Source organism: Papio anubis, chromosome 15, assembly GCF_008728515.1.
Source record: "Papio anubis isolate 15944 chromosome 15, Panubis1.0, whole genome shotgun sequence".
Classification (NCBI taxonomy): Eukaryota; Metazoa; Chordata; class Mammalia; order Primates; family Cercopithecidae; genus Papio; species Papio anubis.
In genome coordinates this window covers 13,167,077-13,190,433 of record NC_044990.1, presented here as the reverse complement: position 1 = coordinate 13,190,433, position 23,357 = coordinate 13,167,077, and the positions used below count along the sequence as shown (strand labels likewise).

The 23,357-nt window shown below is 40.4% G+C and overlaps 3 long non-coding RNA genes across 8 annotated transcripts in view; all 3 read left to right on the top strand.

Moving 5' to 3' along the window:
• LOC116270559 overlaps positions 1 to 13,401 on the top strand; it is a 28,487-nt gene extending 15,086 nt beyond the window's left edge. Inside the window, exon 4 of the long non-coding RNA XR_004178653.1 lies at positions 13,360 to 13,401. This is a non-coding gene — a long non-coding RNA (uncharacterized LOC116270559). The remainder of the gene's footprint in view (positions 1 to 13,359) is intronic.
• Positions 13,402 to 13,460: 59 nt separating this feature from the next.
• Positions 13,461 to 18,221, top strand: LOC116270558. The gene is made up of 3 exons (XR_004178652.1): positions 13,461 to 13,501; positions 15,875 to 16,118; positions 17,822 to 18,221. It is a non-coding gene; the product is annotated as an uncharacterized LOC116270558 (long non-coding RNA).
• A 180-nt stretch (positions 18,222 to 18,401) lies between these two features.
• LOC103879164 overlaps positions 18,402 to 23,357 on the top strand; it is an 83,201-nt gene continuing 78,245 nt past the window's right edge. For 2 of the 6 annotated variants that reach the window (XR_004178649.1, XR_004178651.1), the window contains exons 1-2: positions 18,407 to 19,058; positions 19,262 to 19,398. This is a non-coding gene — a long non-coding RNA (uncharacterized LOC103879164). Of the gene's footprint in view, positions 19,059 to 19,261; positions 19,481 to 23,357 lie in introns of all 6 variants that reach the window. The other 4 variants (XR_004178648.1, XR_004178646.1, XR_004178650.1 and 1 more) reach the window with 4 other exon arrangements.

Sequence of the window (23,357 nt, the reverse complement as noted above, 5' to 3'; positions counted from 1 at the left end):
GATTCAAACTTCAAGCGAAGTCCTGAGTTGACTAGAGTTGATTCAGCTTAACGAGGTGTCAAGGTGTCAACCAGGATATTAATCACACTTTGTCCCTCCTGCCATGACTGCCACTTCTTTGTAGGAGCTGGGACCTGAAGGCCTGGGGAGGTGTGCTCCTGCTCCTGAGAGCTGCCCTGCTAGGTTTCCAGCGCACTCTCTCTTCTCACTGATTCCTTGTATTTGTCCCTAGTCTATAACACTTCCTGCTCTCCTTAGCCCCAAACTATGTGCTGGCTACAGTCAAAATAGTGCCCAGGAACATACAGCGTTAAAGTGAAATTATACTGCTTCTATTTCAAATCTGGTCAGCCAATGTTGAATAATTGCAGTTCATGTCGTTTTTGTTGTTGTCAATTTTTAAAGTTGATCTTGGTTTTCCATACGATTTTATTTTATATAACGCTATAAAATATAAATATATATAACATGAAAAACTATATGGTGCATGTGTAATACAGCTGACTTGTTATAATAGTGTGTTTATACATGTTTGATATAAAGGCTGAATAACAGACATTAGATAAACAAATTGCCTTACTTACCTGATTATTCACATCCAATACACCATGGCTAGAATCTCAGCTCTGCCATTTACTAGCTATTAACTATTTAAAGCACTTGAAATTCTTTAACTCTAAAATGAAGGTAATGCACTATCTCATAAGATTATTGCATCTATAATTTAGAATTTCATTTTTCCCTGAGTATTGAGTTTCCTGGCTCTAAGAAAATTTGATTTAAGGAAATCCAATATCTCTCATCTTGAAATCAAAAGCCTTACTAGGGAAAGGCACAGATGTCAACAGAAGAGGCAACTATTCACCAGCAATTCCCCCATGACTTCTATGACAAATTTCCTATGTTGATCTGGAATCTACATGACAGATTGTTGGTGCCAAAGGCTAGCAAACTCCATCTACGTGAAGTATGATCCTTTTGAAAAACAAGTGAATCCAATTAAAGAAAAAAAACCAGAAGGAGGAAAACAAGGGGTTTTGATTTTTCTGTATTAACCCAATTGTAATGCAAGAATCAGAAACTCTAGATCTCGATAGGACAGTAAAAAGACACACCTGTAAATAAGTCTCAAAGTTTTGCCCCTTTATTGACCTCCATGCCTAATTATATCCTTTCTCTAAAGTCAATGGATTCTTTTTTTTTTTTTCTTAGCCCCTTAGAAACACAATCCAAAACAACAGGACCATAATTATAATATATTTCCATTTCAGACTTTTGTACATGTAATTATGTTTGTGTTAAATTAGATTAAATGTCAAACCACCAATTTGCTTCTTCCTTTGTAACCTTTTGCATACAAAGTTTATAATCCTGACAAATAAAAGGCCCCTTCAACCTTGACACCTAAAAGGAAGAGCAAGTTGTATTTTTCCAAATTAGAAAACAACCACCAATCATGTCATTTAAAAATGAGGTTAGATACCCGATGTAGCTTGAATTCTGTAGTGGTTTGGAGTTTATAAGATTAAAATATGACTTAATATTAAAAGAGGAAAGTTAGTGTGAGTAGACATTACAATTCTGGATCTATGGATTCAAGTTAAGCAGATATGATTTGAACTCTTCTTGTTTCTCTGATATGATTAAATGAAATATGCTAGATTTAAAAGGAAATAATTTGCCATCCTTACAAGGGGAAGGATACATTCTTCCCTCTTCCTGAAACTTTCACATCTCTTCCTCGTGCCCTGCAATGAGACTCTTATTACTCCCATTGCTTTCACTGCACTTTGCAATAGTTTTTAGTTTAGCACTCACCAGAGTCTCTATTGAAATTCAAAGTATTTGTATACATGTTTATACCCTCACCAGACTGTGTCCTTGGAGCACAGATTCTGCTTTTTATTTTCTCAGCATTGCGTCCCTGTAGTTCCTGTAAATTGTGACTTGCAGATAGTTGCCCACTAAATATTTCCTATTTGCATTTGAACACAAATATACTGAAGATAAAACTTAATGCAAAGGCACTGCGTGGGGACTGGAAGAGAGCTAGGCTGACAGACGGGGAGGGTCCTTTCAAATGCAGCTCCCAACATTACCTACACATTCAAGAAAGACCTAGTGCAGGGGGTGCTTTATAGGAACTGCACAAGGCAGCACAAACACACACAGCTACTGCCCTTGAGTGATGGAAAACTCAAATTCCTGTGACCAGCCTGAATATGTACTCTCTAGGCTTGCCTCTGTCTCTATTTCTCCATTATGATCTTTGCTCCATTGTTTCAGCGATCTGTATTTTAGTTTTAGGGCCTGTACAATGGAATCATATTTGCCTATAGGGAATTCAGGAGAAACGGTAATCTTGGAGATAGTGATATTAATTCCAATCAGGGTGGGCCCTACAAGTCATCTTTTCTTTCGCAAAGTCTTTAGCAGAGCACAGGAGCAGGGAGAGGTAAGGAAAGGCCTCTGCTAAAAAGAAAGTCCTGGAAAATCGCTGGTGTCCCAGGCACATTCAACTATGGAGAGGAGATGGGAAATGAGGTCCTCCTCCCTGGAACTTATATTACCCAGGCCTGAGACTTCAGAAGATATACTCTTCTTAGGAGTGAGTTTTATTCATTACATATTTTAGATGCCCTAAGGCACTGGGGCTGCCTTCTCTCAGGGAGCCCTGATTGAGAGAGTCTACACCAATGATTGCCATTCTCCATAATTCTATTCCATGCATCTCATCTCTGATGACATGCTATCTTTCCAGCACATTTTCACCAGTAGCCTTCCTATCTTAAGACCCTTAATCACATCTGCAAAGTCTCCATTGTCACATAAAGGTAACACATCCACAGGTTCTGGGAGTTAGGACATAAACATTTTTACAGACCTTAATTTTGTCTACAACATAGCCCAATGTCAACAATCATTGTCAAGATGATAGATGATGTTATGTGCTTTCATCCTGAGACACAAAATGTCTATTTGTCTCTCTTTCGATGATGTTCAATTAATTCACTGAAGGTTGCAAAATAGTGATTTTCAAACTCTTTCATTTTATTTAATTAGTTGCAATAATTCTACAAAGAGACACTTTTCTTCATCTGTGATTTTCTTACTCATTAGTAGAGTTTTTCTACAAAAGGGAGAATATGATTGATACTATCCATTTATTTACCAGGAAATAAATGAACTTAGTAGCTAACATTCTCCAAAGGTAACAATTTTTTATACGATAATGGACTCATAACTATAAATATATTTGGCAGGTTTAATCAACACCAACTATTGGCCTTTTTGGAGCACAGATTGTTTCTTCTTTGTCCAGTGTAACCCTCTTCAGGTTAGCCCCCGTGTCATAGCAGTTTTTGTTAGATTTCTTGCTATCTTCTGTGAAAAGGTGTTTTAGGACCATTCTCCAAATCAGTTATTCTCCAAAAAGTATTGGTTTCTTTTAATGAGAATCACAGGATCACAATCTGTGCACTGAGAGATGTTTGTTGCTACTGGGTTTTTCATTTCTTAAGGTTTTTTTTAGTGGATGGAACTAAAAAATAGAAACTTTTGAAAAGACAAAATGCTTCACATGTTCATTCTGACCTTTCCAATTAAATTTTAAGACTATGAGGGTTTTACTCTTTAATACAGAAAATTCTGTTTCCCAAGGATGAGGGAATAATAGAACTGAAATATCCTGTAAATAGTCATTTGTTCTACCTCATTTGCTCACAATCCAGAATATCAACACGAATACCATCACTATCAATGCAATTACTGAAAACAGTTAAACATTTTGACTTTGTTCTCCCAATTCTCCTCCTCTCATATTTTTATAGTAGTAGTTGTCAAAGCATATAGACATTAGACACTCTTTTTTTATAATTATTTTACTTCTCAGCTCTCATTTAATTTTTTTTTTTTTTCAGACCTAGTGCTGCTCTGTCACCCAGGCTGTAGTGCAGTGGCACAATCTCAGCTCACCACCACCTCTGCCTCCCAGGTTTAAGCGATTCTCATGCGTCAGCCTCCCGAGATTACAGGTGCACACCACCACACCCAGCTAATTTTTGTATTTTTAGTAGAGATGGGGTTTCGCCATGTTGCCCAGGCTGGTCTTGAACTCCTGACCTCAAGCGATCCACTTGCTTCAGCCTCCCAAAGTACTGGGATTACAGGTGTGAGCCACTGCACCCAGTCTCATTTAATTTTAATTCTTCAGGTAACTATCTATTTATTGCATCCCCAGTCTTTGTGTCAATGTCGCCAGTCATTTTTATTATCTTAAACTTGCTTTCTAAAGTTTCTTCAGGAAGATTTCATGGAAGCAATATTATGCATGTTTATAATACATTGTAAACAATTTATACCAGAAAGTCAGTTCAGCTGTATCGAAAACATTTGTTAATATTTTCTGTCTTTAAGTGTAAATATGTCACTCTATATTCTGGTAAAACACAGCAGTGTTAAAAGTCTGATGATAATCAAATTTCCTTTCTAAGTCACTTTCTCTGACTAGATAGCCAAACAACGTTTTTTCATTTATCCCTAAAGTCTGGTAATTTTACTAGAATGTGCCTTTTTGTTGGTTATTCTGGGTTGATATTACCCGTTACATGGTGTGCCCTTCCAGTGGGTATCTTCATACATTTTTTAATTCTTATTTTATTTTCATTTTTTTGAGATGGAGTCTCTCTCTGTTGCCCAGGCTGGAGTACAGTTGTGCGATCTCAGCTCACTGCAACCTCCACCTCCCAGGTTCAAGCGATTTCTCCTGTCTCTACAGGTGGGTGCCACCACGCCCAGCTAATTTTTGTGTTTTTTAGTAGAGACGGGATTTTGCCATGTTGGTCAGGCTTGTCTGGAACTCCTGGCCTCAGCTGATCCACCCACTTTGGCCTCCCATCTTCATATATTTTAATTTTAGTTTTCTTGAATTGTAGGTTTAGTATTTGTTATATTTCTTTGCTTTGGTTTTCTTCTTCAGGGATTTCTATTATCTGTATTTTGGATTTTCTTTGCTTATCTTCAATATTTGTCACTTTCTATTTAAATATTTTTATCTCTTTTTTTCACTGCTTTTTTGATTTTTAAATATTTTTCTTTTTTCCCCCTTCTGTGTCTCTTACTACATTATCTATTGTGCTTTTTTTTCTTATATGTCTTCTAATAGTCTTTATAAAATGTTTTTTTCTTTTATTTCTAATTCTTTACTGAGTTCTGTCACTTCATTTCTGAATTTTTGTAAGTTTGAGTTTTGTTGTTCTTCCTATCTCATGTCAGTTAATCGAAGTCTTTTAACTCATTTTGAAATAGTTACAAAGTTGATCTGCTTGGTCAGCCTGACTTTCTGGCATAATTTTACTGTCTGTATGGATGTTATTCTACTCCTTATTCTTATTTATCTCATAATAGCTTTCCTTGGGATTTGTCTGTGATCGTTTTGATAATTTATTTTTAAATTATAGAAAAATGTGTGGAACTTTTTTTTTTTTTTAACTCCATAGAACATCCTCTTCTGTTTTCGATTTTTTTTTTTTTAATAGTGTTAGCAAATAGCGCAGCTTACTGAGATTTTCTGACTCTATTTTTTGTCCTACTTTTCTCTGGATCTTCTCTTTCTTTCATCTTAATCATCCTTGCCTTGGTCAATTTTAATTTCACTCCCAGCAGTTTTTCCCCAGCAGATGGCTTTGTTATGGAGGGGAGCCCTAGTGGGCGTGTCAGTCTGGGGAGTTAATATGTTTGACTGTTCCCGACCCTTCAGACCCTACTGAGGGCTCCTGGCACAAATGCACTCACTATTAGATTAGGAAAACCTCTGTCAGTTTCATCTGCTTTCATGTTAGTTGGTCATGCTTTACGGTAAACACCTGTTGGCCCTCTCAGGGTTTTCCTATCCACAAATCCATCAGTCGCTTGCTGTTGCTTCCTCTGGCACAGATTTTGGTAACCTGCAGATCTGCTGGCTGTTGGTGATCCGTCTCCACCTCTGGCATTTTGGGGTTGATAGAGATAATGTGTCACCTAGATTTATTATAATTTTTTTCCATTGGTTTTTGGTTTTACTATTGAGTTGCTTTGTCACCACTATCTTTCCAGAATGTTAGATTCTTCTACATATACAGAGAAAAATGTATCTATTGAAAATATATATTTATTTAAATTTATTTAATGTATTACTAAAACAGTTTTATTTATAAAGATTATTTTAAAATTTGTTAAAATTTTTATTCTATGTATGTATTAAGATTGTATATAGTTTTTTAAATAAACACAATTTTGAATAATTTAGATTTACTGAGAAATTACCAAGATGGTACAAAGAGCTTCCACATGTCTTTCACTCAGCTTTAGTTTCCCCAAATGTTATCATCTTACTCTGCCGTGGCACATTTGTCAACATGAAGAAGCCATCATCTCACATTCCTCTTGGCCAAGCGCCAGACTACATTTGCATTTCACCAGTTTTTCCACTGATGACATTGTTCTATTTCCAGATCCAATATAGGATACCACACTGCAGTTGTTGTCACACTTTCTCAGTCTCTTCTGGCCTGTGACAGTTTCTCCATCTTTCTGTGTCTTTCATGGTCAATAAGTTTTGAAAGGCACTGGGCCAGGCATTTTGCAGAATACTCCTCACTTTGAGTTTGGCTCATTCCTGACACATCATTAGATGAGGGGGTTGGGTTTGAAAAAATCCCACAGTGGTGTAGTACCCTTCTCATCACATCAAGCATAGGGGTCATGAGATCCACATGACATCAATTGTGATGTCAACCTTGGTCACTTGGTTAAGGTTCCATACCTTTTTGTTGAATTATTAACTGAAAGTGTTTTCCTTTCACTCTCCTTCACACAGCTCCAAATACTACCCACTGAATAGTTTCCTCAATCCCCTTTAAGACATTAGGGGGTCTCTTAGGGACTGCAGCTTGCTTCCTTCAGGCCCAGGCACACTATGTGAAGTACTCTGAGTTTTAAATCTCCATCTGGAGAAGAACAGGCCCCTCTGTGTGTGACATGGTGTGGCTGAGGAACGTACCAAACATTATTCCAGGAATAGCTTGACTTCTTGATAACCTTAAATTCACAATCATAAAGTTCAACTGAGGAGTATTCAGAGGTTATAAATTGTAAAATTAAGAGAATATATTGAAAAGTTTAAAGTGGATCATAGATTCACTGCAAACCTGGTTAAACCGACATCTGCTGGGATTTGGTTTGATCATAATAAAGCACCAGCTCCCAAGGCATCTCTCTCCAAAGGGTATTTCAATGACAGAAATAAAGTGAAAATCTTGTGTTTTCCTGACCTGTCAGATCCAGCTTGGCCACACATGATTTATGGCTAGCAATGTCTTTTCTTCCTCATTCAAAATAGAAACTAGAAAATTGCAAATACATGAATGCTGTTGGTTCATCAACTTAAACACATGAGGAAACAGAAAGGTAATATTAGTAACACATCCCCCCACATTAAAGACATCACAATAAAAAGCACCAGCATTGATGGTCCAGTGGGAAATTAAATGCCATGTAAGATAATAATGTTTGTATTAATTCTATTTGGTTTTGTAGACTTAATATGATAATCTATAATAATAGTATTATATGTTTTCATGAAATTCCAAAGTCTATAGATGCTTTTACATTTGGCTTTCTCATTTTATCCTTTCTTATCCTCTCTGAGGTATAGGTTCTTATACCTGCTTTATAAGTGAGGAAACTGAGGCTCAGAAAGCTTAAGATTCATATCCATGATCACATGTCTTGCAAATGATGCCCATAGTAGTTCATCAAATTGCTGTTTCTTCCCATTAAAGACTGATGCTGTGTTTTTGCTTTCATAGATATGATTTATTTTCCTCCACATAGGGTAAAAACACTTACTAACTCACCAACCATGACAGAGACAGAGAGAGAGAGAGAGAGAGAGAGATCTAAAGGGACAACCTAAATAAAAGATTATATAATAATATCTATTATTTATTTAGCAATTGCTGTGAGCCAGATTCTATCATTCATTCTTAAATTACCCTGTAAGTTAAACCATATTCTTTGTTTTTTAATGAGAAGAAATGGAAATTCAGGTAGATTAGCTAATGTAAATGATACTAATTGCTGTATCACATTAGTCCCAGTCTTAGCGGTTTAAGAGAATCAAAGTTAATTTCTTGCTCCTATAGAGTCTAATGCAAATGTCTCTGGCTGGCAAGTGGCCCTCCGTTGGCCAGTAAGGGCACTGGGCTCTGCCATCCTTTAAGGACGTAGAGTCTTCAACTGAATCCTCTGAATGTTCCTGTTAGAAATACTGTTTATACAATCAATAAAGGCTTTATAGGTGAGACAAAATTAGATTTCAGCTTGACTCTTCTGAGTTATATAAATTTCAGATTGATGTTCAAATTAAGGCACGCTTCCAGGGCACAAGAAGTTTTAATGGCCTAGACCTGGAAGTGACATATATCACTTCTGTCCACAGGGCATTTGCCAGAGCTTAGGCACACGGACACTTTAGGCTGCCAGAGTGGCTGGAAGACATCACGGAGTTGGGTTTTCAGTAGGGAGATGAAATGGGTTTTGGTAAATGGGTGGCATCTGTCACGTTACATAACGTGCCCAAAGTCATACAGGTAATAATTGGCAGAGACAGAGTTTGAATTCAGTGCTGATTGAAAGCCTATGTTCTTTCTACCATATTATCCCCCTTTCAAATATTTTAAAAATTAGTTTTACTATTTTTAAAGATAGCTGAAATGTTTCATGGCAGTATCAGTTTATGAATACAAATGCTGCCACTTTTATTGCAATAAACCCTATTTGGCTGAATCTTCAAGCCTCACTCTTCTGCATTGCCAGGTACCCTGTCTGGTCCCCACATTGTCCTTTGCCCATGATTTTCTCTGGGATTCCCAAATCTATAAGTCCCATGCACCCATGTGCTCATGCATGCATCCCGACTACCACTCAATGGCAGCCACCTTCCACGTTCTTCCCTCCGCAAAGACGTAAAGTCACAAGATGCTTCATGAAGAAGGAAGACTTTTCTCCTTACCCTTCCGCACATACTGTCACCTAATGAGTCATCTAATGAGACAAGAGCTCAAAGCCTCAGAGAATCACTGCCAAAAATAACTCCATTTGGTTCTATCTTCAAATAATCTCTGAGGCTGCCAAGATTCTAAAACTCACGCCCTCCCTCTCCCCATCACTCACTGTACACGTGTACATGCCTTTCAACTAAGAGCCCCAGAGAGTCAATTCATGTAAATGAACTGCTTGTGGGCCCTCCCCAACAGCCTAGCTCACATAGCCAGATAGTTCCCAATCGAGACAGTGGACACAGTCTAGCCTTAAGCTTGGTTTGCCACTATCCAAGTGTACATAGTACTAGAACCATAGTACTAGAACCCAGATAATCAACTGTGTTCACTAAATGTTTGTAGGAAACTTCTTTTGATAAACTAATAAGAATAGCTTGTTTAAAGAGAAAAAATATGCTTGTAATTGGTGTATCCATCATTTGAAATTGGAATCTTGAAGTTATCTTGCCTTAATTCCAAAAGGATTTGATGCTTGCAGATACACATCTCATTTAGAAGATAATGAAATGGAACAAAATAAGAAGTGAAATCAAACTGAAGGAGTAGGAATCTGCAGCCTCTCAGTGGTAGTGAAGATGATACAGTTTGGTGGGGGGTCCCTATTGCTGCAGCCAAATCACCACATCATATGCACCTCTGTCAAAGTAGTCCACATGTGGACCCAGCTCTGGTCAAAAGCTGAGTTAATGTCCTACGTTGGCCATAAGAGTGGGTCATTGCTGGTCTTGCCCTAGTAGTCACCTCTACAGAAAATTCATGATTTCTCTTATAAAAGGATAACAATACAGAAGTGCCAATGTCCCCGGATTAAGTCTCAACCCAAGGCTAAAATGGCAATTACAAAAAGGCAAGTTTTGAAATATAAGGTACCTGAGTGTTTCTTCCTCCTTATTTTTTTTAATGGAGCAAAGAAGATTTTGTCCTTCACCTATAACACAATCATATTATCATATTCTCTCTCTCTCTCTCTATATATATATATACACACACACACATACACATATATGCAGGATGCACAGGCATGTCACATAGGTATACATGTGCCATGGTGGCTCACTGTACCCATCAACCCATCATCCAGGTCTTAAGACCTGCATACATTAGATATTTTTCCTAATGCTCTCCCTCCTCTTGCTCCTCACTCCCCGACAGGCCCTGGTATGTGATGTTCCCTTCCGTGTGTCCACATGTTCTCATTGTTCAACTCCCATTTATGGGTGAGAACATGGGGTGTTTGGTTTTCTGTTCCTGTGTTAATTTGCTGAGAATGATGACTTCCCACTTCATCCATGTCCCTACAAAGGACATGAACTCATTCTTTTTTATGGCTGCATAGTATTCCACAGTGCATATGTGTCATATTTTCTTTATCCAGTCTGTCATTGATGGACATTTGGGTTGGTTCCAAGTCTTTGCTATTGTAAATAGTTCTGCAATAAACATACATGTGCATGACACAATCACATTCTGATTGGCCTCAGCATCTGAGGCAGGGCTGGACAAATTAGCCTGGAACTGCGGGTAGGACTCCAGCAGCAGAATGGGGTTTGAGAAAGCCTAGGAATGAGATAGACGAGGCTGGCCCCAGGGAGAGAAATGATGACTCAACAAAATCTAACAAGCTGGCTTCCCCAGTACCCTGAAGGCCGGTCCAGTCCAGGACACCAGATGCCACACTGCCTGTACATGAGGTGCTGTCCTACTCATCCCCATGCTTCAGAGTCACTGTCCTGGTGGCAAAGAGCTATGACAAGAAAGGCCGCTTAGGTTACTCAGGCTCTCATAACACAAAAGGCTCTATAGGTAAATATGTTTTTAAACTAGTTGCCATGGAAATATGTCTTAAAGATAGCTAATACTGCTAGAGAAAACTGACTGGCAGTGATAGCAAATCAGACTTTGATTTCACCTCCTGAGGCAGCCTGTCGAGCAACTTCAGAACAAGTGTATGCGTAACATTGAGGTTTCACAGTCTTTGCTTGGTTTGCTCCCGAGTGTGGAGAAAGCACTTTGTGTGTGGACCTTCTGTCAATTGCTGATTATTCAAGATGTGATTATGAAGCTGGAGGGTCTTCAGGGCCTTTGCTTATCCTCTCTGCACTGTGCTTTAGCCATTTCATTGCTTATTAGTGTTTCCACCAGAGGGTGGAGAGGATAGAAAATTCCAATCAACCTGTTAACAGCTTTCATAAGAGATCCACTGAGGGGAGAAACTAAAACCGCTGTCTGAAATGAGGTTTGCAGATTATCTATGCATTTAATGTATGATTTCTATGAGAGTAATCTGACCATTTGGTGTCCGCTGCGTGTGGCTTAGGTGGCAGCAGTAGCTTTGATGAAAACAGCCTTATAAATATGCACATAGATTTCTGTCTACACTGTAATAAGTGAATAAATGTCTAGAAAACTCAATATTCAAAAATAAATGTGGGCAGAAATACAGGTCATTCAAACTTTAGAATGTTTTTTGTGACATAAATTATTAGGTTGGTCATTCATATTGGTCAAATTTACCTAATAATTGCCAAATTATTAGCAAAATCATACAAAAATAGATTTCACAAACAAGAAACCGGAATGAGGAACTTCTCGGCTTCCTTGAGGCTCCGGCTATATTTATCTAGCTATACACATATACATATGTATACATACATACTCATATATAAGTATGAAAGTATAGATTTTAATAAATATATGTCTGTATATATGTAGTCACATATAAGTGCGTGTGTGTGTGTGTGTGTGTGTGTATGTATGTGTGTATATATATGGTATAGGGTGGCAGGGCTTTTTATTGTTTTGATGAACTTTTTTCATAAGTAAAATTCTGATTTTCTATATTTCCAGAATGTAACCATGCAAAATGAGTTAACATCTGCAGAGTACTTTGAAATGAACATCTTCCTTTTAGGGTTCTTATTACTACCCCTCACTCTTCTACTGAAGGTGACTTGCTTATGTATTTCTTGAGATGCAGACAACTGTACCAAAGAGCTGTGCATCCTCTGAAGATTCTTTTTCTCAAAGAAAGCAATTCTCATTCCTTTCTTTTCTGGGCAGAAGACACATTAGTGACCTCTGGGGAAATTTCTCACCTGAATTAAGAATTACCTGAGTCAAGTATCCTTCAGCTATTCCTTTTCAGAAACCTTTAAAGTTGGTCTTTGCCCAGAGTCTGCCTGCCCAGAGGTCAGTGGATGGCAGGTAGGCGTTTGTTGTTTTGCTGCCTGGTACAGCAGTATCTTTTCATTTCTTGCTCTGGAGAACTCCTCTCTCTCTAACACCCACGCAATCACACACACACACGCACCTGCTATGTTTGTATGAAGCCACAGAGCACCAGCAGGGAACGGCTGTTTGCTGGATGTCAACAGAATCATAAAAGTTCTCCTGGGCACCCCTGCATTTAAAACACCCCAGATATAAGATTGTTTATTAGAATTCACACTACATTTTGCTCAGTTGAAACATTCCCTTTTATTTAATAAATTTTGTCGATGAATTCATTTTTCCAGAAAATGTTAAAGATATATGCTATATGGAACTAAAATATTAAAATTATCAAATTAACATTACTAATAAACTCTCTTTTCACTTAAACATAAATCAATCCAAATGGTATCTGCTTCAGCAAAATGCATTAAGCTTCTCTGATGTGGACTTTAAATGAGCTGTCAATTCATCTGTGTATAATTGCATGGATGTGTGAATATAAAACATGTGAATCAGCAGTACATTCTTGTTTATGACATTTTCAACCTATGTAATGCATGTACCTGAAATAAACATCTTTAAAAAGAAGAGAAAATGAAGCTCATGAAGAAAAACAAGTGGGTATTTACAGTTTATACTTTTCCTTCCTACAGCTTTTTTCTTCTCCTTTCCCTGTCTTCCCTTTGTCTCCTTCCACAATCAAATGTTTCCAGTTGCATCAAATAGATAAATATAGAGAGTTGATGGTGAAAACAGAGTTCCACGTTCTCTGTATTAACCTGCTTAAATTCTCCCATCATAATTCAGGTTATGACAATGACTTGCCCTCTTGCTAGAACTTGCTGCCATTTCCTGTGATGAACATCTGGATCCAGATTCTTTCTCAGCAGTATGTTAACATTGACACTAGGGGTGTTTGTTCTAGAACAAGATCCTCCACATATACCTTTGCATTCTCTCCATTTCACAGATGAAGAAACTGAGATTTGGGGAAGTGAGGTTACTCATTCGGATGCATCACTAATAAGCAAGATTTTTTTTTTAGGTGGAGTCTTGCCCTGTTGATCAGGCTGGAGTATAGTGGCCCAATCTCTGCTCACCGCAGCTTCAACCTCCCAGGCTCAAGTGATCCTCCGACCTCAGCCTCCCGAGTAGCTGGGACTACAGGCGTGAACCACCATGCTCAGGTAATTTAAAAAATATTTTTAGTAGATAGGGGTTTCTCCATGTTGGCCAGACTGGTCTCGAACTCCTGACCTCAGGTGATCCTCCCACACTGGCCTCCCTGGGTGTTGGGATTACAGGCATGAGCCACTGTGCTTGGCCAATAAGCAAGATTTGATCCCAGATTTTTCTGGCTCAAAAGTCCTGTCTCCTGACTACCCTGACTCACACTCTCCTGGTGTAAGGAAGATTCTTGCTAGTTATTATTTAGGGGCTCTACCTTTTCCTTCCTCTCTGCCTCCATAGGGAATATTCATCCACAAATGAAGGCAGAGCCTGCCCAGGGATTTCCCCACCTTCCAAGCTACATCACAACACATCAGGAGATGCTGGTTGTTTTCCTCAGTCTTTGCTGGCCTGGCTGTAAGCCCTCAAGCACGAGGCTGGCGTTGTGGGTGGCAAGCCCTGGGGAGGCTGCTGCTGCAGGCAACAAGGTCAGCTGGAACCGATCATGAAAATATCAATTTTTAAAGTTTGGGGAAATCAAACAAGTCATTAATTAAATCTCTACAGCAGATGAAATAACTTCAAAGCTCTCGAGGGTGACTCTTTGCTCTCCTTTAAGTTCATTAAACTATTTGAAATTTCAACAGACTGGATATGAGGAACCACATTTTCTACCTGTCTGCAAAGATTTAACAGTTTCTACTATGTTAATGAAGGTTTCAGCATTCAAAGGGATGAGACTCTTGACGTTTCTATATTAATCATGTGATGAACTCTACAGATTCACAGTTATGTTTATGACTCCATGATTTCCACATATGAAATCTTATTGCATATCTATTTCTGGAGGTCTGTGTAAATGTTTCTTTACAATCTTATTGCATATCAAGTTCTGGAGGTCTGTATAAATGGTCTTCTCTAAATAAATAAAAAATACACACTAAAATGCATAACAGCAGGAAGGGAAAACTGTCAGTTTGCTTAAATTTAGTTCTATTTACTAAAATTTGTGTGACTAGGTTAATTATTGTTTGTTTAAATGAGGCCAATATGTCTGGCATTGATGTCTCAGGCACATGGAAGTGTTAGCTGAGCTTGGCTTTCTGATATTAAATGCTGTAGTCAAAAATTTGCTGAAAAAAATTGTATTTATAGCCATACTGTTAAAAAATTAGCCCTCAACAAAGACATTAAACCAAAAACAGAGTGAAAAGATTTGCTAACTTTTTATAACTGTTGCAGACATTAGGTAGCATCTGGTCTTGACTTATTGGAGGCACCCATTTATTTTTATGCTTTATTAAATGTAATTTATTAAACAAATATTTATTGAGCATCTACTTGGTGCCTGACTCTGTGTTACACAGTGGGTAGTTGAAGTGCTGTTAATTCTTCTGTGAAGGGGCCAAAAAACCCACGTAAGACTATAACCGATGCTTGGTTAATGTCATTTGAAACTGGATGCTAAGATACTAAGTAATCTCCAAGTGAATGATGTACAAAAGCTGGTCACCACCCTTCAACAACTGAAAAGAACAACTCCTGTCTTTCTGTTTAGCAAATAATAAGTCTGCATATCATTGATGTCTGACCTGAGGCCTCTTTCCAGGGTTTGATTTTATAGATGAGAACATTGGCTTCTCAGGTGCCTTCAGTTTCTGAAACATCTGCTGATGTTCCCTGCCCCGGGCAACCTACATTTAATGCTTCCTGGGTCCTTCTGGAATAAAGCCATGAATCTTTCATCTGGCATTCATGGTTTTCCTCCGTCTGATCCCAGCCTGCTTTCCAGCCTCGTTCCTCACTAAGAACCTTCCTGTACTTTATGCTCCGGCCAATTCTGGCTACTTACTTTCCCCACAAACAGGTCCCATCAATTGCTGACATTGTCTCAAAATGGCTCACCTCCTCACCCTTGCCCTTGAAAACCCTATCCACCCTCTAAAAAAGACCAGGTCCTGAGCCCCCAGCCTGATGTGATTACTTCCTGATCTGAGTTCTGACAGATCATAGTTTATCTAATTTTATGCTATCTGCTCCCTAGTTGGATATATTTTATTATTGGAGTACCTGTTTTATTTTTGCTATTAAATTGTAAAGTTTTAGGTGGGATAAATGTCTGAATCTCAGTCATCTTTGAACTCTGTACCAAAGCACTTCTGGAAACTAAATGTTCTTTGAATGAATAAATAAATGTAGGCTTGACTCCCCATTCACCTTGGGCGCTATGTTTATGGCCTGGAAGTGAGAGATATGACCAATGTTTAAGCTCCTCATGACCTTGCCTCCCTGCATCTGTGCAGAAGTGTTCCTGTACTGGATTTTAGGAAAGCATTAGGCCGATCAGCCTATTTCAAATAGTAAGTCCTAATGGTCATGTCTTCTGGCAGATTCCATTTATGCCAGCACCTCAGAGAACTGTGGCTTCCAGGTGTTGCAGATGAAGTGACACATCATGACACGCACCATGCCAGTGGAACGGCCAAGAACGGAGCTGTCTCTGGGAAGAGGTAGATGAATTCCCTTCTCAGTTCACACTACAAAGGAGCCCTGTCTATGGACTAATGAAACCCTTTCTGCTCATCTTGATAAAGAGAATTGGGCATTGCTGGGGCCAGCCATAGTCAAAAATAAGTAAGTAAAAGTATATCTTCCATCCCTCCTTTCTGTAACCCTCTGTTCCCTTCCAGCATCTTACTTTTTAGTCCCACCTTTTATGTTTAAGATGTACTAAGGAGTTGGAGGTGCTAATTTAGTATACTAACTTAGAATCCCCGTCTCAGGGCCAGGCGTGGTGGCTCACGCCTGTAATCTCAGCACTGTGGGAGGCCAAGGCGGGCGGATCACAAGGTGAGGAGATTGAGACCATCCTGGCTAACACGTTGAAACTCTGTCTCTACTAAAAATACAAAAAATTAGCCGGGCACGGTGGCGGACGCCTGTAGTCCCAGCTACTCAGGAGGCTGAGGCAGGAGAATGTCGTGAACCTGGGAGGCGGAGTTTGCAGTGAGCCGATATCGCGCCACTGCACTCCAGCCTGGGTGACAGAGTGAGACTCCGTCTCAAAAAATAAAAAAAAAAAAAAAAAAAATAATAATAATAATAATAAAAGAATCCCTGTCTCAGAAGTATTTTCAATTTTAACAAGTGTAAAAAGACAATACTTCATAGAAACTAAGGTCTCTCTCTGGATGGAATTTCAGTCCTCTGACCCCCTATGGTCATGTCAATATAGTTTAGTGATAACATCTATGATTCCATGTTGTGAACATGATAGTACTTTCCTAAGGTTTTTCAGAGGATAAAATGGGATATTGTTTTTATCAAGAAGTAGGAAGGATCTGAGATTTTAATCCCACTTGCAATCTCATGAGTTAGCCTGCCACAGTTACAGGACACTGGCAGAAGGCATGAGAGTCTTGTGCCAGAGACAAAGGACTTTGTCATTCACAGCAAAAGCAGAAGCCAGAGTATCAGCGTTCTCTTGTACTAGTCCCCAAGCCCCAGTTCCCGCAGGGCAACACAAAAAGGCAAGGAAATACCTGTACACATGATGGGCTCTGTTACAGAAGAATGCTGAACTTAGGAAAACGGACTACTTTTTAACAGGCGGTAACCATACTGTCCGTTGCTCCAGAGTGAGACATTATGTTTATTGTACTGGGCAGTAAGTACACATACTCCTAGCTTTGGAGGGAGACACTGTATCAATCTTGCAAAGCTGTCTGGTATATACAAACATTTTGAAAAAAATAATCCAGAACAAAGGCAGTCAATGCCTCTGCTTGAATCACTCGCAGCAATGTGAGTAACCCATAGGGCATTGTCTCCCAACTTGAAAAGCATGGGTCACAATACCTGGCAGAGAGTAATGACTTGGTCTCCGTGATTATTACCATTATTAAGTCACAAAGATGATTCTACCTTAGTACCCGAAGGATGATCTCATTCAGTTACAGTGAAAATGAAAGGCAAATACAAACAAGTCATCCTGCATCATACATTTTAGGAACTGAAATAGATCCTATCCATTCATGGGTACCCAAATAGAGTCAGAGCCTGGAGAAGAGGTTTTGTTTATTACGGTGTCGCCTCTGCAGTTCTGACATACCCGGTGCTGTGCTGTTCCCTGGGACAAAATAAATAAGCTGAGGCCACTGCCCATTCTTTGGAGAGTTTAAACTTTCCACTTTTGAGGTATTGCTCACTGATTCAGTATGCAGAGCCAGGACTCACTTCTTTTCTGCAGAATGAATCTGCTGAGGTTCGTTTCCTTCTCAAAATAAACATGCACCCAGACATCTTGTCTTCAAAATGCGACTGGCTTTTCCCGTCAGGTTGAAATGACAGAGGATGATTTTGAATGGAAATGGAAGCATCATCTAAACAGCTTGGAAAGCTCTGAGAGAGAAGTTTCTTCAGGATGGAGTGGAAGGTCACACTTGTTTGTCCTGTGTGTTCCCTCTTCTGTCCCTTGAATAATCCTTCCCCCCAAAAAGAAGGCTGCTGTTCTCCTAACACTTGGCTTTCTTGTCTCCAGGGAAAAGGAATTCGTTGACACTAAACACATTTGCCCCAGGCATCTCGTATATGTGGCACCTAATATGAGCTCAATAAAAAAAAATTTTAACCTCGTTACTGAGGGATCCCATATGTTCTCCCTCCCAAGGAACGTATGAATTTTTATTATTATTATTTTTTGAGAGGGAGTCCTGCTCTGTCACCCAGGCTGCAGTGCAATGGCTTGATCTCGGCTCACTGAAACCTCCGCCTCCCCGGTTCAAGTGATTCTCCTGCCTCAGCCTCCTGAGTAGCTGGGATTGCAGGTGCGCCACCACCACGCCTAGCTAATTTTTGAATTTTTAGTAGAGACAGAGTTTCTCCATGTTAGCCAGGCTGGTCTCGAACTCATCACAGGTGATTCGCCGGCCTCGGCCTCCCAAAGTGCTAGGATTACAGGCGTGAACCACCGCACCTGGCCTGGAACATTTGAATTTTACTACAAAATAGACCATTTAGAACATTTGAATTTTAGTATGAAATAGACCTGTTTAGAAGAGGATTGATGATCTAAAAGCGTGAATCTCTAACTGATGTTCTGATACTAGTGAGAAAAGTAATTTGGGGCAGGGTGGGGGTGAGTTTGTGTTTCTGCTTCCATTCCTGAGACAAAAATGACTGTCCCATTTATATCAGAAGATCATTTAGAGCTGCCGTTTCTCAAATGTAAAGCGTGCAAAATGCGTGTGAATCACATGGGGATCTTACAAAATGCACATTGTGATGCAGCAGGTCTGGGTGGGGCCTGCACTTTTGTGTTTCCATCAGGCTCTCAGGTGGTCTCAAGGCTGGTGGTCCACTGACCAGTTTGAGCATCAGGATGGAGAGAATTTTGCTAAAGAAGGCTTGAGGTGGAGGAGGGGAGGGCAGATTCCTATGGCTGTTTGGGCTTCCAGACACAGCCCTCTGCAGGCTTCCCTGAACCCAGGAGTCTCCCTTGAGAGGGCTTAACCCTGCTGGTTACTCCCATGCCTCTGCACACCCTCCCTACCCAGTCCACAAAAGCAAGTCAGGGTAAGTAGTGAAGGTGGGGAGGGCAGATGAAAATCTCCCTAGACAGCGCAACCCTGAGCTCACACAGCATCCAGCTCACTGCGACTGGTGCAGCTCTGGGCTGTGGGCTCTGAGAGCAGATGGCAGGTGGGCAGCATCCCATGGAGGACCTTGGCCCCTATCATACCCCCGACCCTGGGCAACTCTCACACCTCTCTCCTCAGCTCCTTCCCAGGCTGAACAGAGAGTCACCTGAAGAGCAGACTGTCTGCTGATCATTAATCACATCCCCAAGACCTTGTGTCCACGCCCAGACACCGAGCTAGCGGAAGACGGCCTGTTTTGAGAAAGCTGCTCCAGTGTGAGTTAAGAGGCGCCATGATGTGTCACTTCGTGATCTCGGTAACATTGCTGGGCTTACAGAGCAAGAAGGAAAGAAACCCGTATGTTCTCATGCCTTGATAGCTTATTTCCTAAAACAATACAAAACGAACAAACTAAAGCAATTTTTAGAATGTTGCTGCAGATCAAAACTCCAGTGACTTTCAGCATGCATATATTGGTTGAGGGGTTTTGGGTTACTAACCACAATCTGCCCAAGGTGGATTAAACCATTTTTTCTTTAGATTCTAGTGCAGAGGTGTCCCCAGGGCCCCGGCCAGTTTGCCACCTCCTTGCACCCCTTTCTTACTGTGTTCCCCATGTAAACCACTGTGCTCAGCTCCCCTCCATGCCTGGGCACCTCTCCCAAGCCAGGCTTGTGTGAGTGAGCTTGTGTCTCCTGCTTCTCACTTACCCTACCATCCCATTTCAATTCCTGAAGCTAAGCAGGCAAGTGAATTTGCAGTAATGTTTTAGTGAAAACAGTAGCTCAAGACAGCCTCAGATATGTCCTATACAAATCATTCTGCATTGCTGGCTCCCACGGAAGAATGGGAGCTAGGGGAAGAATGGACCAGGAGGGTCAGCTTCCTCTCCGCTTCCACCCAAACTGCAGAAGTGCTGCCTGCTTTATGTAATCACCCAAACAAATAGCAAAGGAACATGCTAGAGCCATCAGGCATGTAAGACTAGCCTACAGACAGGGAGAGTGGTGGCTAAGCAAACTGTGGCGGCAACAATCTGACTCAAGAAAATCCACCCCATCTCCCTGATTTTCTTATCACAAGGCTTTGTCCCCTCTTAGACCTGTTAGGGTTCCCAGATAACAAAAATGCTATGTTGTATAGACATGTCTATCCAAGGGTGGATAAGTGCCAAATTCTCCCTTGAGATCTCAACCGTGTGAAGTAAGGGGACCTGGAGGGGCCAATGCTAGTGAGTTGGGAAGAGGCTGCAGGGCATGGTGAGGATGGGAGAGGGCTTCGATGAGGCTGCAGCTTTGAATTTTTGTTGACATTTTCAGAAGCATGATCTTCTATTGCTGTATGTCTTCTGTGACTCTTGTTTTGGCTTTTAATTACACATAGATGATAATCCCTCCAACTACCATCCTCTCAATGAAGAAGGCAGTGCTTTTGCAAAAGAAGGAGGCCTAAGGCCTGGCATGGTGGCTCACACCTATAATCTCAGCACTTTGGGAGGCTGAGGTGGGTGGATCACCTAAGGTGAGGAGTTTGAGACCAGCCTGACCAATATGGTGAAACCTTGTCTCTACTAAAATTACAAAAATTAGCCGGGTGTAGTGGCATGTGCCTGTAGTTCCAGCTACTTGGGAGGCTGAGGCAGGAGAATTGCGTGAATCTGGGAGATAGAAGTTGCAGTGAGCTAAGATCCCGCCACTGCACTCCAGCCTGGGAGACAGAGCAGGACTCCATCTCAAAAAATAATAATAATAAAAAAATTCATCTCAAAAAATAAAAGCAGGAGGCCTAACAAGATGATCTAGCTGTGACATGTGAACACCAGTGAGAATGGGCTATTGGAACAGGCCAGGTGCACATTCTCACAATTCCTCAAATCACCTGACAAAGGTGGCTCTGCCCTGTTTATATCAGGAGATCACATTCTCGGGTTAAAATACTGCTGAAATGAGTGATTACCAACGATGAGAGACGTTTTCAACTTCTGTCCTCTTTCCCTGCTGCATCTCTCTCCTCTACCATATGTCCTGGCTCCTCAGAATTCTGTGGCACACAGGGTCCCTTCTCTCCCTCATGGCAGACCATTTCCCCAGTCTCTGCACCACCTGAAATTCCAGTGGGACTCTAGGACGTTCAATACTATCATGGGACTTTCTTATCAATGTGTGATGAGTGACCGGCTGTTTGGTGGAACTGCAGCACAATTTATAAGGTTGGGATTCCCATTTCAACATTTGCTTCCCTAAGATGTCTGTGAATGAATATAAAGCATGTTGGGAGAAGGGAGATAAAAATATAAATGTACAGCACATAGCTCTTCCATTTCAGGGGTTGGTATGGATGAGGTCTGCTGAGTTCTAGAAGTATTTCAGGATTTGGGTCAGTTATGCCGAAGTCTTAGAGAGGTTTAATGTGGTAGTCATGGTGGGGTGCTCTATAGGGTCCTAGACAATAATGCTCCCAGATTCAACTGGTCCGGGACTCGCAGTTCCTGGGTCGAGTCATACTCAGACCCATTCTAAAGCGCTGGGGAGACTCTGTGTACCAGTGTGTGCATGTGTGTGTTCTGAGTGTATGTGTGCGCGGGGTGGGGGGGAGTGGGATGTGTGTGAGTGTGTTAGGGATGAGGTAGTCCTGGCTTGGTTATCTTCTCCCTTGCTGACTTCTGCCAACTTATCACCATGGCTGTGCTTTCATTCTTCTCAAAATCTGCTATTGAATGACCTTATGCTCTTAATGACCTTCTCATTAAGATCATGCTTTTGGAACCAGACGGGGACTGAATGTCATTTCCACCACTTACTCACTATGACCTGGGGCCAGTTGCCTGAACTCTTTATGCTTTAGTTTTCTCATTTATCAAATAAAGATAATAATAAGCTGTCATGAGAATCAAATAGGTTAATTCACACAAAGCACTTACTTAATCTCCCCAAGCAAACGTTTCTCAAGTAGTAAATAGTTTCTTGTAAAGATCAGGGGTACATGTGAAATCACCTCGCCAAGTGCCTTTACATTAGGCAGCATATAAGGGGAGGTTATTACATGTAAAACCAATAATCACACCTTATTCTATGATGATGGACAAGTATCCTGATGAGTGCCTGCTATGTGTTAGGACTTCTGGTGATCTCATGCAGTTTATTCTTTATTTCTACCATAAATTCTATAACATTTGGGAAAACTGTTCAGAGAGGCTGGGTCCTTTGTCACTGAGTTAATAACTGGGAGAGCAAGGATTTGGACTTGGATCTATTTGGCCTCAAAGCCGTGTATTTTTTCTTCTACGCCGCAATGATTTTTTTAAATAAAAAATATGTTATTTGAGCATAAGGTTTAAGATCCAACATTCACATTCTGGAATTCCAGTGAATATAGAAGTTTTAGCTTTGTTACTGGGGCCAGCTACACAAATGAACAAACTGATCTCAGAAGCCTGTAGAAAAGGGGTAAAATGATGAAATCGCAGATTTTGAGAAGAATAAGGAAGAATAACAGCCATGGTGATGAGTAGGCGGAAGTCAGCCTTAGGATAGAGAAATAGGGGAGGGAGTGGAGCACAGGCCATGTTATAACTTCAGCACTGACGCTGTGCCATGCATTGTGTAATGCTGATGTATGATGAATGTGCCTCACAGCTCTCTGTGCCCCTCTGGGAGATTCTAGCTTATGTGACACAGCAATGTGAATTTCTGCAAACCCAAATCCAGGGATGCTTGATATTAAAAGGAAGACTGAGGTGGAATTAATATTCTGGGCTTTTAGGATTCCATTTTCTTTTCATCGCCTCCACCTGACTAGGGCGACAAGGTTTTATTTTAATCTCTTTGCAGTCAGTGAAGTAGGATCCAGGTGTTCCTTCAAGGTGCCCTGATCTTGCCGTGTAAAACCTGTAATTGCCCATTCTAGTGTCAAATGTAAATGAAATTTACAAGAACGTGTCTAATTTGGTAAAATGAATAGATTTGGAAAACCAGCTAAGGAGACTCCCTTATCCCAGGTGAAAGCATGCCTCATTACCTTGAGCAGTATTTTTAAAGGAATCATTTACATACTCCTCCAAATTCTCTTTACTCTTTTCGATCCCCTGCAAGAAGCATCTCAGGCTGGAAAGATGGAGTAGCCTGCTCAGATGGGTCTTTGCTTATAAGTCTATCTCCCTTCACAGGAATGCAAAACTTTTGCACGAGCAGGCTCCATGCCATATTTGTCTTTTCATTTCTAGCACTTAGCACAT